The 14,271-nt window shown below is 40.9% G+C and overlaps 1 long non-coding RNA gene across 1 annotated transcript; it reads left to right on the plus strand.

Annotated features, from left to right (window-relative positions):
* Positions 1 to 1,306: 1,306 nt before the first annotated feature.
* Positions 1,307 to 4,002, plus strand: LOC127910338 (uncharacterized). Its single transcript, XR_008074445.1, has 3 exons — positions 1,307 to 1,371; positions 1,416 to 1,547; positions 1,867 to 4,002. It is a non-coding gene; the product is annotated as an uncharacterized LOC127910338 (long non-coding RNA).
* The last annotated feature ends 10,269 nt before the right edge of the window (positions 4,003 to 14,271 follow it).

Below are 14,271 nucleotides of genomic sequence, written 5' to 3' on the forward strand. Positions count from 1 at the left end.
TCTCTACCTTCACATAACACTCTAGTTCATAGTCTATTTAATGACAGTAGTTCATGGCCTATTTAATGTTTAGGCCTGAACAGTCACAGTGGTGTGCATGCGTGTGTATGTATATGTTAGTGTGAGAGAGAGAGAGAGAGAGAGAGAGAGAGAGAGAGAGAGAGAGAGAGAGAGAGAGAGAGAGAGAGAGAGGGAGAGAGAGAGAGAGAGAGAGAGAGATAGAAAGAGGAGATATATAACTAGACTTCTACTTTGTTTGACAATGTTAACATGAATGACTTTAGCTGTAGGTTGAACATACAGTACAATGTCACAAGTTTAATTTAATTGTGTTCACAATGCATTTCAAATCCTCCTTCAAATCCTTCCTTTGACTGCCCCGGTGGTCGAATTAGCTGTCATCTGTAGAGCGCTGGCTTCTCGTGCTCGGTTCTGGTTTTGAGCATTGAGATATGTGTTCCTGTCCCCTATGTTTTACATTACCATACATCAATTTATGCTTTCACTGTAAGAATATATTGTGAGGGTCTGGGACCGCTTTTTCATGGAAACTCTCTCTTTAAAGAATGATGACAATCAAATCCTCATGAATAGACATGAAATAAATTGTATCATTGTGAAGAGAAGATCCAAAGAAGAGTCATAGGATGGACAGAATGACTGGATCCTGTCATGGACAGACATTCAGATACATACAGGTCAAGAATCTACTTATAGCCTTTATATATTTCTGTTTTGGTAGGAGGGATGACTCTGGAAAATATTCTGACAAGTCAAATTTCTTTACTAGTATACTGTGACCGCTGACTGGTATGTTTAAAAAAACTATTTTCTACATCAGTCCTCTCTTCCATCTCCAAGTCACCCAACATCCAAATGTCCTGTAGTACAGTGTTTCCCAACCCTGGCACTCCTTTAGTTTCTACTGTGTTCCTGAACAAGAGGATTCCTGGTGTCAACAGATTTGTAAATGTTATGGTAAAATGAGAAAGCATCATCAAGTGGCTTCTTTTATTTCTCTCATTTTGTTTTAGAAGCTATGAAAAATGGACAATTAGGAATTAGCCAAATGCAATTGAAATGTGTTAGATTTCAGGGTTGGGGTCCATTTGAAATGCTTTGGTAAATTAGAATTCAATTAAATAATTTAATTTGAAATTTGAAGAGAATATGATGGAATAAGATGGAATTGATTCCAACCTTGCCGAATCCACCAGTCATTGTAACATACACAAATTCCAAGGAAATTGTGTATGTTAAACCTCTTCTTCTACTGTTTGTAGGTCTCTAGGCTACTGTTTGTAGGTCTCTAGGCTACTGTTTGTAGGTCTCTAGGCTACTGTTTGTAGGTCTCTAGGCTACTGTTTGTAGGTCTCTAGGCTACTGTTTGTAAGTCTCTAGGCTACTGTTTGTAGGTCTCTAGGCTACTGTTTGTAGGTCTCTAGGCTACTGTTTGTAAGTCTCTAGGCTACTGTTTGTAGGTCTCTAGGCTACTGTTTGTAGGTCTCTAGGCTACTGTTTGTAGGTCTCTAGGCTACTGTTTGTAGGTCTCTAGGCTACTGTTTGTAGGTCTCTAGGCTACTGTTTGTAGGTCTTTAGGCTACTGTTTGTAGGTCTCTAGGCTACTGTTTGTAGGTCTCTAGGCTACTGTTTGTAAGTCTCTAGGCTACTGTTTGTAGGTCTCTAGGCTACTGTTTGTAGGTCTCTAGGCTACTGTTTGTAGGTCTCTGGCTACTGTTTGTAGGTCTCTAGGCTACTGTTTGTAGGTCTCTAGGCTACTGTTTGTAAGTCTCTAGGCTACTGTTTGTAGGTCTCTAGGCTACTGTTTGTAGGTCTCTAGGCTACTGTTTGTAGGTTTGTTTGTAGGTCTCTAGGCTACTGTTTGTAGGTCTCTAGGCTACTGTTTGTAAGTCTCTAGGCTACTGTTTGTAGGTCTCTAGGCTACTGTTTGTAGGTCTCTAGGCTACTGTTTGTAGGTCTCTAGGCTACTGTTTGTAGGTCTCTAGGCTACTGTTTGGAGGTCTCTAGGCTACTGTTTGTAGGTCTCTAGGCTACTGTTTGTAGGTCTCTAGGCTACTGTTTGTAAGTCTCTAGGCTACTGTTTGTAGGTCTCTAGGCTACTGTTTGGAGGTCTCTAGGCTACTGTTTGGAGGTCTCTAGGCTACTGTTTGGAGGTCTCTAGGCTACTGTTTGTAGGTCTCTAGGCTACTGTTTGTAGGTCTCTAGGCTACTGTTTGTAGGTCTCTAGGCTACTGTTTGTAGGTCTCTAGGCTACTGTTTGTAGGTCTCTAGGCTACTGTTTGTAGGTCTCTAGGCTACTGTTTGGAGGTCTCTAGGCTACTGTTTGTAGGTCTCTAGGCTACTGTTTGTAGGTCTCTAGACTACTGTTTGTAGGTCTCTAGGCTACTGTTTGTAGGTCTCTAGGCTACTGTTTGTAGGTCTCTAGGCTACTGTTTGTAGGTCTCTAGGCTACTGTTTGTAGGTCTCTAGGCTACTGTTTGTAAGTCTCTAGGCTACTGTTTGTAGGTCTTTAGGCTACTGTTTGTAAGTCTCTAGGCTACTGTTAGTTTTGTAATGTTTCTACCTGTTGTCTTTCCTATGCTGTAAGTTGTTTCTGTATAAATGTTCTGTTGTTCTATCAATGCATGTTGTAACTTTGGAGCCGTGACTGGCTGTGAAACACACACACAACTCCGGTTTACCTGTCCTGGAAAAAGTGTCTCAATGTCCCAAGATATTTCTTTACATTCCACTTAGATGACTGACAGTTAAATAAAATCGAATTCATTAATGGTTTTGTATTCCAGACATGTATTCAGTGATACAGTGTATTTCAGACATGCATTCAGCTTTCAGTGATACAAAGACAAATTTAACTGACAGTTACATACTCTTAGGAAAGAAGCAAATCTACAATAGCATGTTTCAGAAGAAAACAAAATGACCCAAAACACCCATATAAACAAAACTTATATGTTGGCAGAGGTTTCATACCAATTTTTATGGGAGATACTGGTACAGTCTGGGCCATATGCATGTACACACTGTCTGAGCGGCATTCTGATTGTGCCTGATCCCTGTGCTGTCCTGTGTCTGTATGTCCATGAAGAGGAGGTAGACAGTAACCCAGGGTTATATAAAGAGGAATCTGTCCAGGGTTATATGAAGAGGAAGCTGTCCAGTGTTATATGAAGAGGAAGCTGTCCAGGGTTATATGAAGAGGAAGCTGTCTAGGATTATATGAAGATGAAGCTGTCCAGGGTTATATGAAGAGGAAGCTGTCCAGGGTTATATGAAGAGGAAGCTGTCCAGGGTTATATAAAAAGGAATCTACCCAGGGTTATATAAAGAGGAAGCTGTCCAGGGCTAAATAAATAGGAAGCTGTCCAGGATTATCTGAAGAGGAGGTTGTCCAGGATTCTATGAAGAGGAAGATGTCCAGGATTATCTGAAGAGGGAGCTGTCCAGGGTTATATGAAGAGGAGGCTGTCCAGGGTTATATGAAGAGGAAGCTGTCCAGGGTTATATGAAGAGGAAGCTGTCCAGGATTATATGAAGAGGAAGCTGTCCAGGGTTATATGAAGAGGAAGCTGTCCAGGGTTATATGAAGATGAAGCTGTCCAGGGTTATATGAAGAGGAAGCTGTCCAGGGTTATATGAAGAGGAAGCTGTCCAGGGTTATATGAAGAGGAAGCTGTCCAGGGTTATATGAAGAGGAAGCTGTCCGGGGTTATATGAAGAGGAAGCTGTCCGGGGTTATATGAAGAAGAAGCTGTCCAGGGTTATATGAAGAGGAAGCTGTCCGGGGTTATATGAAGAGGAAGCTGTCCGGGGTTATATGAAGAGGAAGCTGTCCAGGGTTATATGAAGAGGAAGCTGTCCAGGGTTATATGAAGAGGAAGCTGTGAACGGTGGGACAGGAGCAGGAGTCTCGTCTCCCAACACGTCTCCACACAACACGACACCTGGGGTTCCCCACTGCCTGCCACTGAGAGAGGGGGGAGGGAGAGAGAGATCAAATCTGAGAGAGAGAAGGGGGGGAGGGGGTGGGAGTTGGAGAGAGAGAGAAACAACTGCTGTTTACTAGACAGTTTTTATCAGGCACTCATCTAGACTAAGCCTGCCACCTAGTGGCTGAAATCTAACTCTCCAAACAAGAAACACAATACTGGGTTAGTATGTAAACATTATTTAAATATTTACTACATATCTATAGACTCTCCTCTCCTTGTGTGCCCAGCCTGTCTTACCTCTCCTCCTCACCGTCTCCAGTGCAGTGTCTCTGCCCGGCAGCGACGGCAGGAGGCTGGCACTCCACACACACCTGGTGGCCCTCCTTCAGGTACTGCATCCAGCGGGTGTGTGGCCCCACACTACGCTGGCACCAAGGGGTCAGGGAGGTCAGCTGGAACTGCACACAGTTCCTGGATATGCATACACACACACAAACACACAGGCATGCACGCACACATAAACAAAAGCATATATAGATGTCACATTCACATTTTTTATTTAACCTTTATTTAACTAGGCAAGTCAGTTAAGAACACATTCTTATTTACAATGACGGCCTCGGAACAGTGGGTTAACTGCCTTGTTCAGGGGCAGAACGTCAGGTTTTTAACTTGTCAGCTCAGGGATTTGATCTGGCAACCTTTTGGTTACTGGCCCAAAACTCTAACCACTAGGCTACCTACCGCACATAAACATGGGTTAGATATCATATTTCTCTGAAGATAACAGGAATACCATGGAAGAACACAAACACATAAACCCGGCCTCTCACCCTGTGACATCATCATCATTGTTAACAGGAATGTCTCTCTACTTCCTGGCGTTGCCATAGTCACCGGTAGTGATGAGAGCCGGTACTGCAAAGACAACAACATCCATAATAACAACATCAGATTTAGTTCCCCCCCCCCACACACAATATGTTTTTTTATTTAGACTATATTTAACCAGGTAGTATCATAGAGGTCAGAAGACTTCTTTCCCAAGGGAGACCTGGGAAGGTAACCTTATTTGAAGACAGAGGAATTTTTGACATAGACAATATGCCATTAACGGCATATGGGTAAGGTCCTAACCAAAGCTAGATGCAACCTAAGGCTGTATGTTTGGCTGTGGTACTTACCCAGTGATTTACTGCACTGCCGGTGGTGGTCCCAGTATTCTGCACAGCCGGCTCCTCTACGTGTGGACAGGGTTCCCCCTCCTGCAGGACTTGCCTGCTCCTCATCTGAACTGTGGCCCTGCAGGGCTCAGCACAGCCAGACCATGCACTCCACTCACTCACCACACAGGACACCGCTAGGAAGGAGGACAGAACTGGGTGCTTTGCACAGCCCATCCTTTCTGCCCATTGGCTTAAGCTGTCAGTTTTCCTGGCTGTTTGTTCCTCAACATGTGAAAGGGGTGGATTAATCAAATTCCTATGGCCAGGGCCATTCATGCAGGAAAAAAAATACTGTGAACAATGCGGCAGCGCAGGGCTTCCACTCGGATACACATTTCCCAGCTACTTACTGACTGACTGACTGAGTGTGTATGTGTGTGGGGGGGCATATTGCCAAGCATTGACCTGACTGCAGTACCTCTCTCTCCACACACATACCTACCCTGTCCTGGTGTACACTGGGAGTTCTGAAAAACCTATTCATTTACCACTCTAATAAACCCCTAGTCAGCTCCAACTGTCGCATACATTCCAAAGACACAGACCATATTCACAGTGCAATCAAATGTTACTTTGGTAGTTTCCGCAGGTCATCAGATAAGCATCACATATAGTAAACTCATTCAATGATTCAGAATTATCAGTTTATAATTGTAGTCTATCTGTTGAAAGATTTGTGTTATATATTAACTTCTATCTGAGTGGCATATTATACATAGCAGGAATAACTCTGCCTCGTTCTCTCTCAAACTCCTTCTGTTCCTCTCTTTTTGTCTCTGTATCAAGCAGGGCGAGGACAAACTCAATACACTTTAAAATGACTAAAACCAGATCGAAACTGTGTAGGAATGTTAATGGACCTTCTTCATTCATACATGTGTCCCGCTTGCTAATAAAAAATAGAAGCTAGACAGTCAGGAAGCACAACAAATTACTGAAACGATGGTTAGGGGATCATTTATTGCAAATTTTGACAGCGAAGAAATATTTCCAAAAATTGGTGCGGCCCTCCGTATCTCGTTGAAGACCAAATGCGACTCTAGGGGTAAAACACCCCTGGTCTACATCATAAATAAAACAATACATCACACAAGACATTCTGCACTTTACAAATGGCTACTGCTTCACTATTACAAATTGTAATTATAAAATGTACAACATTTCAACAATACGATATTACAATGTGTGGGTGTGTGTAGAGTTTGTATGTTAGAGTGTGTGTGTCTCTCTTCACAGTCCACGTTGTGCTGTGAGGTGTAATTTCCATGTCATTTTAACCTGATTTTACAGCTAGCTTGAGTTACCTGATGTGGGAGGCAGCGTAGCCTAGTGGTTAGAGCGTTGGACTAGTAACCGGAAGGTTGCGAGTTCAAACCCCCGAGCTGACAAGGTCGTTCTGCCCCTGAACAGGCAGTTCCCAGGCCGTCATTGAAAATAAGAATATGTTCTTAACTGACTTGCCTGGTTAAATAAAATTAAACATTAAATGTGGAAGAGAGTTTTATGTAGTCATGGCTCCATGTAGTACTGTACATTTCCCAGAGTCTGTTCTGAACTTAGGGACCACCCCTGGTGGTATGTATGGGTGACTGGGCTGTGTGTTAGCTGTTTGAACAGACAGTATGGTGCATTGAACACATCAATACTTCTCACAAATACTGCTCTATTCTGGGCCAAGAGTAATTTGCCTATGTCGTCCTTTGCAGAGCTTGAGCATATAACTGGGCAGTAGTCCAGGTGTGATAAAACTAAGGCATGTAGGACATGTTTGGGTGATCGTGATGTCAAGAAAGCAGAGCATTTCCCCATTTTAGCAACCAATGCATCAAAACATTTTGACCATGTCAGTTTACAATCTAGGTTTAGACCAAGCAATTTAGTCTCCTCAACTTGTCAAAAGTTTAATTGAGAATGGTGCTGGCTCCACCAAGTCTTCATGCATTGGGCAACTGAGAAATATTGTTATGCTTTTATTGTTGATCTCTGGTAATGTGCAACCAAACACTGGGCCGGTAGATACCATGCAATCTCTACCGACTCCCTATGATTTTAAAAACAGAGCAGGCTTGCTAATTTGTCCTATTTTAGCTAGCTTGCTGTTGCTAGCTAATTTGTCCTGGGATATAAACATTGCGTTGTTATTTTACCTGAAATGCACAAGGTCCTCTACTCCGACAATTAATCCACACATAAAACGGCCAACTGAATCATTTCGAGTCATCTCTCCTCCTTCCATGCTTTTTCATCTTTGAACTTATATGGTGATTGTCATCTACACTTTCATAGTATTACCACGACAACCGGCAAAACATTTCATCTTTCAATCACCCACGTGGGTATAACCAATGAGGAGATGGCACATGGGTACCTGCTTCTATAAACCAATGAGGAGATGGGAGAGGCAGGACTTGCAGCGCGATCTGCGTCAGAAATAGAAAGGAGTTCTATTTTAGCCCTTGGCAACACAGATGCTCTTTGGCGCGCACGAGCAGTGTGTGTGCAATAATTGAATAACATGGATTTGTAAAATGTATTTTGTGATGCTCGCGCAAGCGACGTGTCCAGTCTGGTCAACATGTAAGAAACAAATGTACAGGATTGATCAGGAAGTCCAAATCAGATTACTATTTAAATGCAGTCACAAAGAACCTAAACAACCCTACCAAGTTCTGGAAGGTAATCAAATCAGTTTCAGGTTCTAATGTGTCCTCTGACCTTCCTGACCATTTAATGATGGATTCTAATGAAGTGAAGGATAAGGCCAATATTGTAGGGGTTTTTAACAAGCACTTCATATCTGCTGGTTCAGTTTTGTTAATGGTGGGGCCCAGGCTCCTAATGTAAACTCTGTTACAGATAACTATGACACAGGCCCTTGTTAACCATTTTAACATTAAGCCTGTTTCTTATAGTGAGGTCTATACTGTAGCCAACGTCGTCTATACTGTAGCCAACGCGAGTAAAACATTTAAACGTGTTAACCCCCACAAGGCTACAGGCCCAGACGGCACCCCCAGCCGCATAATCAGAGCATGCGCAGCCCAGCTGGCTGGTGTGTTTACAGACATATTCAATCAAGCCTTATCCCAGTCTGCTGTTCCCACATTCTTCAAGAGGGCCACCATTGTTCCTGTTCCCAAGAAAGCTAAGGTATCTGAGCTAAATGACTGCCGCCCTGTAGCACTCACTTCTGTCATCATGAAGTGCTTTGAGAGACTAGTCAAGGACCATATCACCTCCACCCTACCTGACACCCTAGACCCACTCCAAGACCCACTTCCATTAAAACCAGTTATGCATTAGGGGGAGCTATTAAAATTTTTGGATGAAAAACGTTCCCGTTTTAACTTCTTGGATATAGGGGGCGCACTTTTAATTTTTGGATAAAAAAACGTTCCCGTTTTAAACAATATATTTTGTCACGAAAAGATGCTCGACTATGCATATAATTGACAGCTTTGGAAAGAAAACACTCTGACATTTCCAAAACTGCAAAGATATTGTCTGTGAGTGCCACAGACGAAACCAAGATGACATTTCAAACAGGAAGTGCCCCAGATTTTGAAGGCGCTGTATGAGCTTACACTTTCTGTCGTTTCCCCAAGGTGTCTGCAGCATTGTGACGTATTTGTAGGCATATCATTGGAAGATTGACCATTTTAAACTACATCTACCAGGTGCTCGCTTGGTGTCCTCCGTCGCAATTATTGCATAATCTCCAGCTGCGTGTATTTTTCCATTTGCTTCCGAGAAGAAACCCAACTGCCACGAATGATTTATCATCGAATAGATATGTGGAAAAACACCTTGAGGATTGATTCTAAACAACGTTTGCCATGTTTCTGTCGATATTATGGAGTTCATTTGGAAAAAGGTTTGGCGTTGTAATGACTGAATTTTCGGGGGGTTTTCTTAGCCAAACGGGATGAACAAAACGGAGCTATTTCGCATACAAAAATAATATTTTGGGAAAAAAGGAACATTTGCTATCTAACTGGGAGTCTCCTGAGTGAAAGCATCGGAAGTTCTTCAAAGGTAAATTATTTAATTTGGTTGCTTTTCTTATTTTCGTGAAAATTTTGCCTGCTGCCTGCATGACCTAGCATAGCATTATGCCATGATAAACTTACAGAAATGCTTGTCTAGCGTTGGCTGTAATGCATATTTTGAAAATCTGAGATGACAGTGTTGTTAACAAAAGGATAAGCTTGTGTTTGAATATATTTCTTTCATTTCATTTGCGATTTTTCATGAATAGGAAAAGTTTCTAGGGGTGTTTATGTCTGCTGCGTTATGCTAATTCGTTTGAGGCTATGATTACGATTCCAGATCCGGGATTGCTCGTCGCAAGAGGTTTTAACGAGGTTAATGTTCTGTTGGAGAGGTAGCTCTCAATCCGCGATATGCCAGAGGATGTAAAGCCATGACACATATGTTTTTTCAAAAGCAGACTACTGAAGCACTAAAGTCTAACAAAACAGCTCCCACAATCTTATCAATTTCTTTCAGCCAATCATCAATCATGTGTGTGTCAGTGCCGTACATGTTGGGTGCCCTTCGTTATAAGCATGCTGAAAGTCTGTTGTTAATCTGTTTACTGTGAAATAGCATTGTATCTGTTTAAAAAATGTTTTACCTAACTTTTACTAATAGTCAGTAGTAACCAGATAGGCTGGCTGTTTGAACCAGAAAATAGTGCTTTGCTATTCTTGGTTAATGGAATGACTTGTGCTTCCCTCCAGGCCTGAGAGCACACACTTTAATGTAGGCTTAGATTAAAGAGATGGCAAATAGGAGTGGCAATATAGTCCGCTACCATCCTCAGTCATTTTCTATCCAAGTTGTCAGTATCAGGTGGTTTGTCATTATTGATAGACAGCAATAATCAGAGTAGGACTTCTGATCCAGCATTGCCTTTTACATCATAATGAATATGGGCCAGATGTATACTGTAAATTTGTCAGCAGTCCTTTAAGGGCACATCTCACCTCATTTAAAGACGGACAAGTACTGTACATGTATATTGACTAGCCTTTTTGGTAATATACTAAACACACACTCTCATATTTACATTTTGCGTTATACAGTATGCTCATAGTTCTTATCCTGACTCACAACATTAAAACCTATCAACATCAAACCAAAATCAAGATAACTGTTATAAGGGAAACATAGGACTGCTAGCTAACGGTGTGATTGGATTATCCCCACAGGCAGCAATACTGTAATGATCAAACGCTAACTCAGGCTTTAGGGCCTATCCTGCTATGTGGGCAGGTGGGCAGGACTTGGCTGGCTGGCACACCATCAGGCAGCACTATGTGCCAACAAGGCAGCCTGAGCTTTGATAAGATATTTGCACAGTTTCCAAGTCTCAACAGATGTCAGGCCATGCCAGCCACTCTGTAGTAGTAATATAAAGTTGACCTGGTTCCAGGACTGTAATCAAAGGTTTGTCTGTTAATTATGATTTCTCTGACTGGTCAGCCAGGTGTTGTTCAAGGTGTTTAATTCAGACATGATCCTTCACTTTTATCCAACCACACCACGATGAAGGCTCTTTAGCAGAAACATTGGTGAAATAAATAAACACCAAGTAGAAATGAGTGTCACCTTTTTCGTTTCTAACCACCAAAGAAGCAACCACACCCAAATTATAGAACATTGTGCTGTTCCCATAGAAATAGAACTAGTAATTGTAGTTATTTTATCTCTATGGCTGCTCCCCTCCCATAACACTGCAAAGGAATGACCTTAAATAGCCTTTAGTCTTTACATTGATTGCATAACCCTGATTCACATGCATGTGTGTGTCTTGTATTTCCCTTTGTTCAGTAAGTTTGATGAATTCAATGTCACAAGCATGTATGTTAGATAATTAGGAGTTCAAAGAAAATTATATTTAAATAAAATGGTCTTGTACACATTTTAGCAGGTGTTATCAGGGCTGTAGTGCAGCCGGAGCACGGGGCTGGTAAAACTACTTCTGGAATATATATTCGGATAAATTCTAAATGAATTCAATTTAAATCACCACAGAAATTCCATGAGAACCTATAGTATGACAAATCAAATACATATGCAGAGCAGCCTAAAAGTAGGTAAATGCTGATATATTCCCAGTCTTCTCTGGTGATGAAGAACTGTAGGCTATGGCGGAGCCCACAGTGGGTAGCGAGCTCTTTCCACACAGTGTGTGGTATTGTCTTCAAAGCGCTCTGCGCTCACAGTCAGTGGGCCAAATCGGACATACATGTAAAAAAGAACAGCCACAGACAGAAACCTCAAGGTGCTGCTTAAACGTCTGTCTTGTGCCAACTTGGGGCTCATGTACGAAGCACTTATTAATAAATTTGACCTACTGTACGAGTGCTTACAGAAAAGTAACACCTCTATTGCATAGACTGTATGTAGTGCGCGGAAGCGTCTAGTGGTGGCTGTTTAACAGTCTGATGGCCTAAGGATAGAAGCTGTTCATCAGTCTCTCAGTCCCAGCTTTGGTGCACCTTTGGTGAACAGGCTGTGACTCGGGTGGCTGACGTCCTTGGTGATCTTCTTGGCCTTCCTGGGAGGGCATAGGCCCTCTCACTGGGAAGCCAGCACTAGTCAATCAGAAATAGTTTCCCCCCACAAAACAACTTTATTACAGACATAAATACTCCTCAGTTTCATCAGCTGTCCGGGTGACTAGTCTCAGACGGTCCTGCAGGTGAAGAAGCCTGATGTGGCGGTTGTGGGCTGGCGTAGTTACACATGGTCTGCGATTGTGAGGCCGGTTGGACGTACTGCCAAATTCTCTAAAACGATATTGGAAGCGGCTTATGGTAGAGAAACGAACATTCAATTCTCTGGTGGACATACCTGCAGTCAGCATGCCAATTTCACACTCCCTCAAAACTTGAGACATCTGTGGCATTGTGTTGTGTGACAAAACAGCACATTTTATTGTCCCCAGCACAAGATGCACCTGTGTAATGACCATGCTGTTTAATCAGCTTCTTGATATGCCACATCTGTCAGGTGGATGGATTATTTTGGCAAATGAGAAATGCTCACTAGCAGGGATGTAAACAAGTTTGTGCACAAAATTGGAGCGAAATAAGCTTTTGTGTGTATATATCATTTCTGGAATCTTTTCTTTCAGCTCATGAAACATTGGACCAACACTTCACATGTTGTGTTTATATTTTTGTTCAGTATAGTTCAGTTACCTTCACTTTCTTGGGTCCAGGAACGACTTTATACATCTTGAAGCCAGTTGGGCCAACAGACTTGAAATGGGTAGTGAGAGGTTGAATATGTCCGTAAACACTCCAGCCTGCTGGTCTGCGCATCCTTATCTCACCAACAGAGATTTTTTATGTAAAATAAAACAATATTTTAAACAAATGTTATTTTCTCAAGTTCCTCCAACCTCATTTGACAATAAGTTTTGTGATATCATTTTTTTTTAAACTATCCTCAACACAAAAAAAAATATTGTGAAGGCCTAATTACATGACAAACTATGGTTGGGGAAAACCCCTGGAAACCCCTGGTCTCAATGAAATTCCAAGAGATACAGTACATTCGGAATGTATTCAGACCCGTTGACTTTTTCCACATTCTGTTTTGCTACAGCCTAGATATAGATATATATAGATATATATGAAGATATATATATATATGCCTAGATATAGATATATATATAGATATCGATAGATAGATATAGATATATATGTAGATATATATATATCTATATATATATATATATATATAATCTATATAGATATATATATAGATATATATCTATATATAGATATCTATATATATATATATAGATATCTATCTTCATATATATCTATATATATATCTATATATCTATATATCTACATATATATCTATATCTATACAGATTATATATATATATGTAGATTAATATCTATATATCTATATATATATAGATATATATATCATGATGCTCTCTGCGCTTTTAACGGACCTCTGAGACTATCACAGTGCAGGTGCATTTATACGGAGACTTGATTACACACAGGTGGATTGTATATTGAAATATCCAATAAATATCCAATAAATAAAATATCCAATAAATGTCGTTCCACTTCATGATTGTGTCCCACTTGTTGTTGATTCTTCACAAAAAAATACAGTTTTATATCTTTATGTTTGAAGCCTGAAAGGTGGCAAAAGGTCGCAAAATTCAAGGGGGCCGAATACTTTCGCAAGGCACTGTAGATATAGATAGATATATATAGATATATATATGCCTAGGTTGATATATAGATATATATATATATATATATATACATAGATAGATAGAGATATATAGATAAATATATATATAGATATATATATATAGATATATATATAGAGGTATATAGATATATATATATAGAAATATATAGATATATAGATAGATAGAGATATATATATATAGAGATATATATATATATATAGATATATATATATATAGAGAGAGATATATATAGATATATAGATATATATATATATGGGTGAAACAAGATAGTGTTTGTACGATACAGCCAGGTTTAACCTGTGTAACTGCACCCTTCTTCCTCTTCCTGCAGGCTGTTGCCGTGGGAGTCCTCCGTGGTAACATATCAGTTCATGGGGTCAGACAAGTGCACATAGCCTTTCATTGAGAGCAAGTGGAGCTGACCAATGGAGAACCTACCCTGGTCGCAGCTAACTAACTCTCCCTGTAGATTTAGTCTCTACAGATAAAATCTATGGGTGGACTTTCCAGACACATAAACCTAGTCTTGGACTATAATGATACGTTGACCATGTTTTTTTTATTCCAGTAGGTTTCATCTGTCAGGGAAACCAGGTCTGAATGGATTAAAAAAACTATATGGGGAAATAAAATGACCAATGACTAATCCCAACTGTACTACTCTTACGGCTTAATGTTTTCCAGTCTAAGGTCAGCCTGCCTTTGTTACACTTATTACCAAGCTGATTTGAGAAGGCCATGGCCAACCAACCATGCCCATGGACTGGTTTAAAGGCAGGCTGGCACCCTAGGTCCTGTTCAGCTCGCTTTAAGAAACCCAAGTTGTGCTGGAACT

This window comes from Oncorhynchus keta, chromosome 21 (assembly GCF_023373465.1).
Source record: "Oncorhynchus keta strain PuntledgeMale-10-30-2019 chromosome 21, Oket_V2, whole genome shotgun sequence".
Taxonomy (NCBI): Eukaryota; Metazoa; Chordata; class Actinopteri; order Salmoniformes; family Salmonidae; genus Oncorhynchus; species Oncorhynchus keta.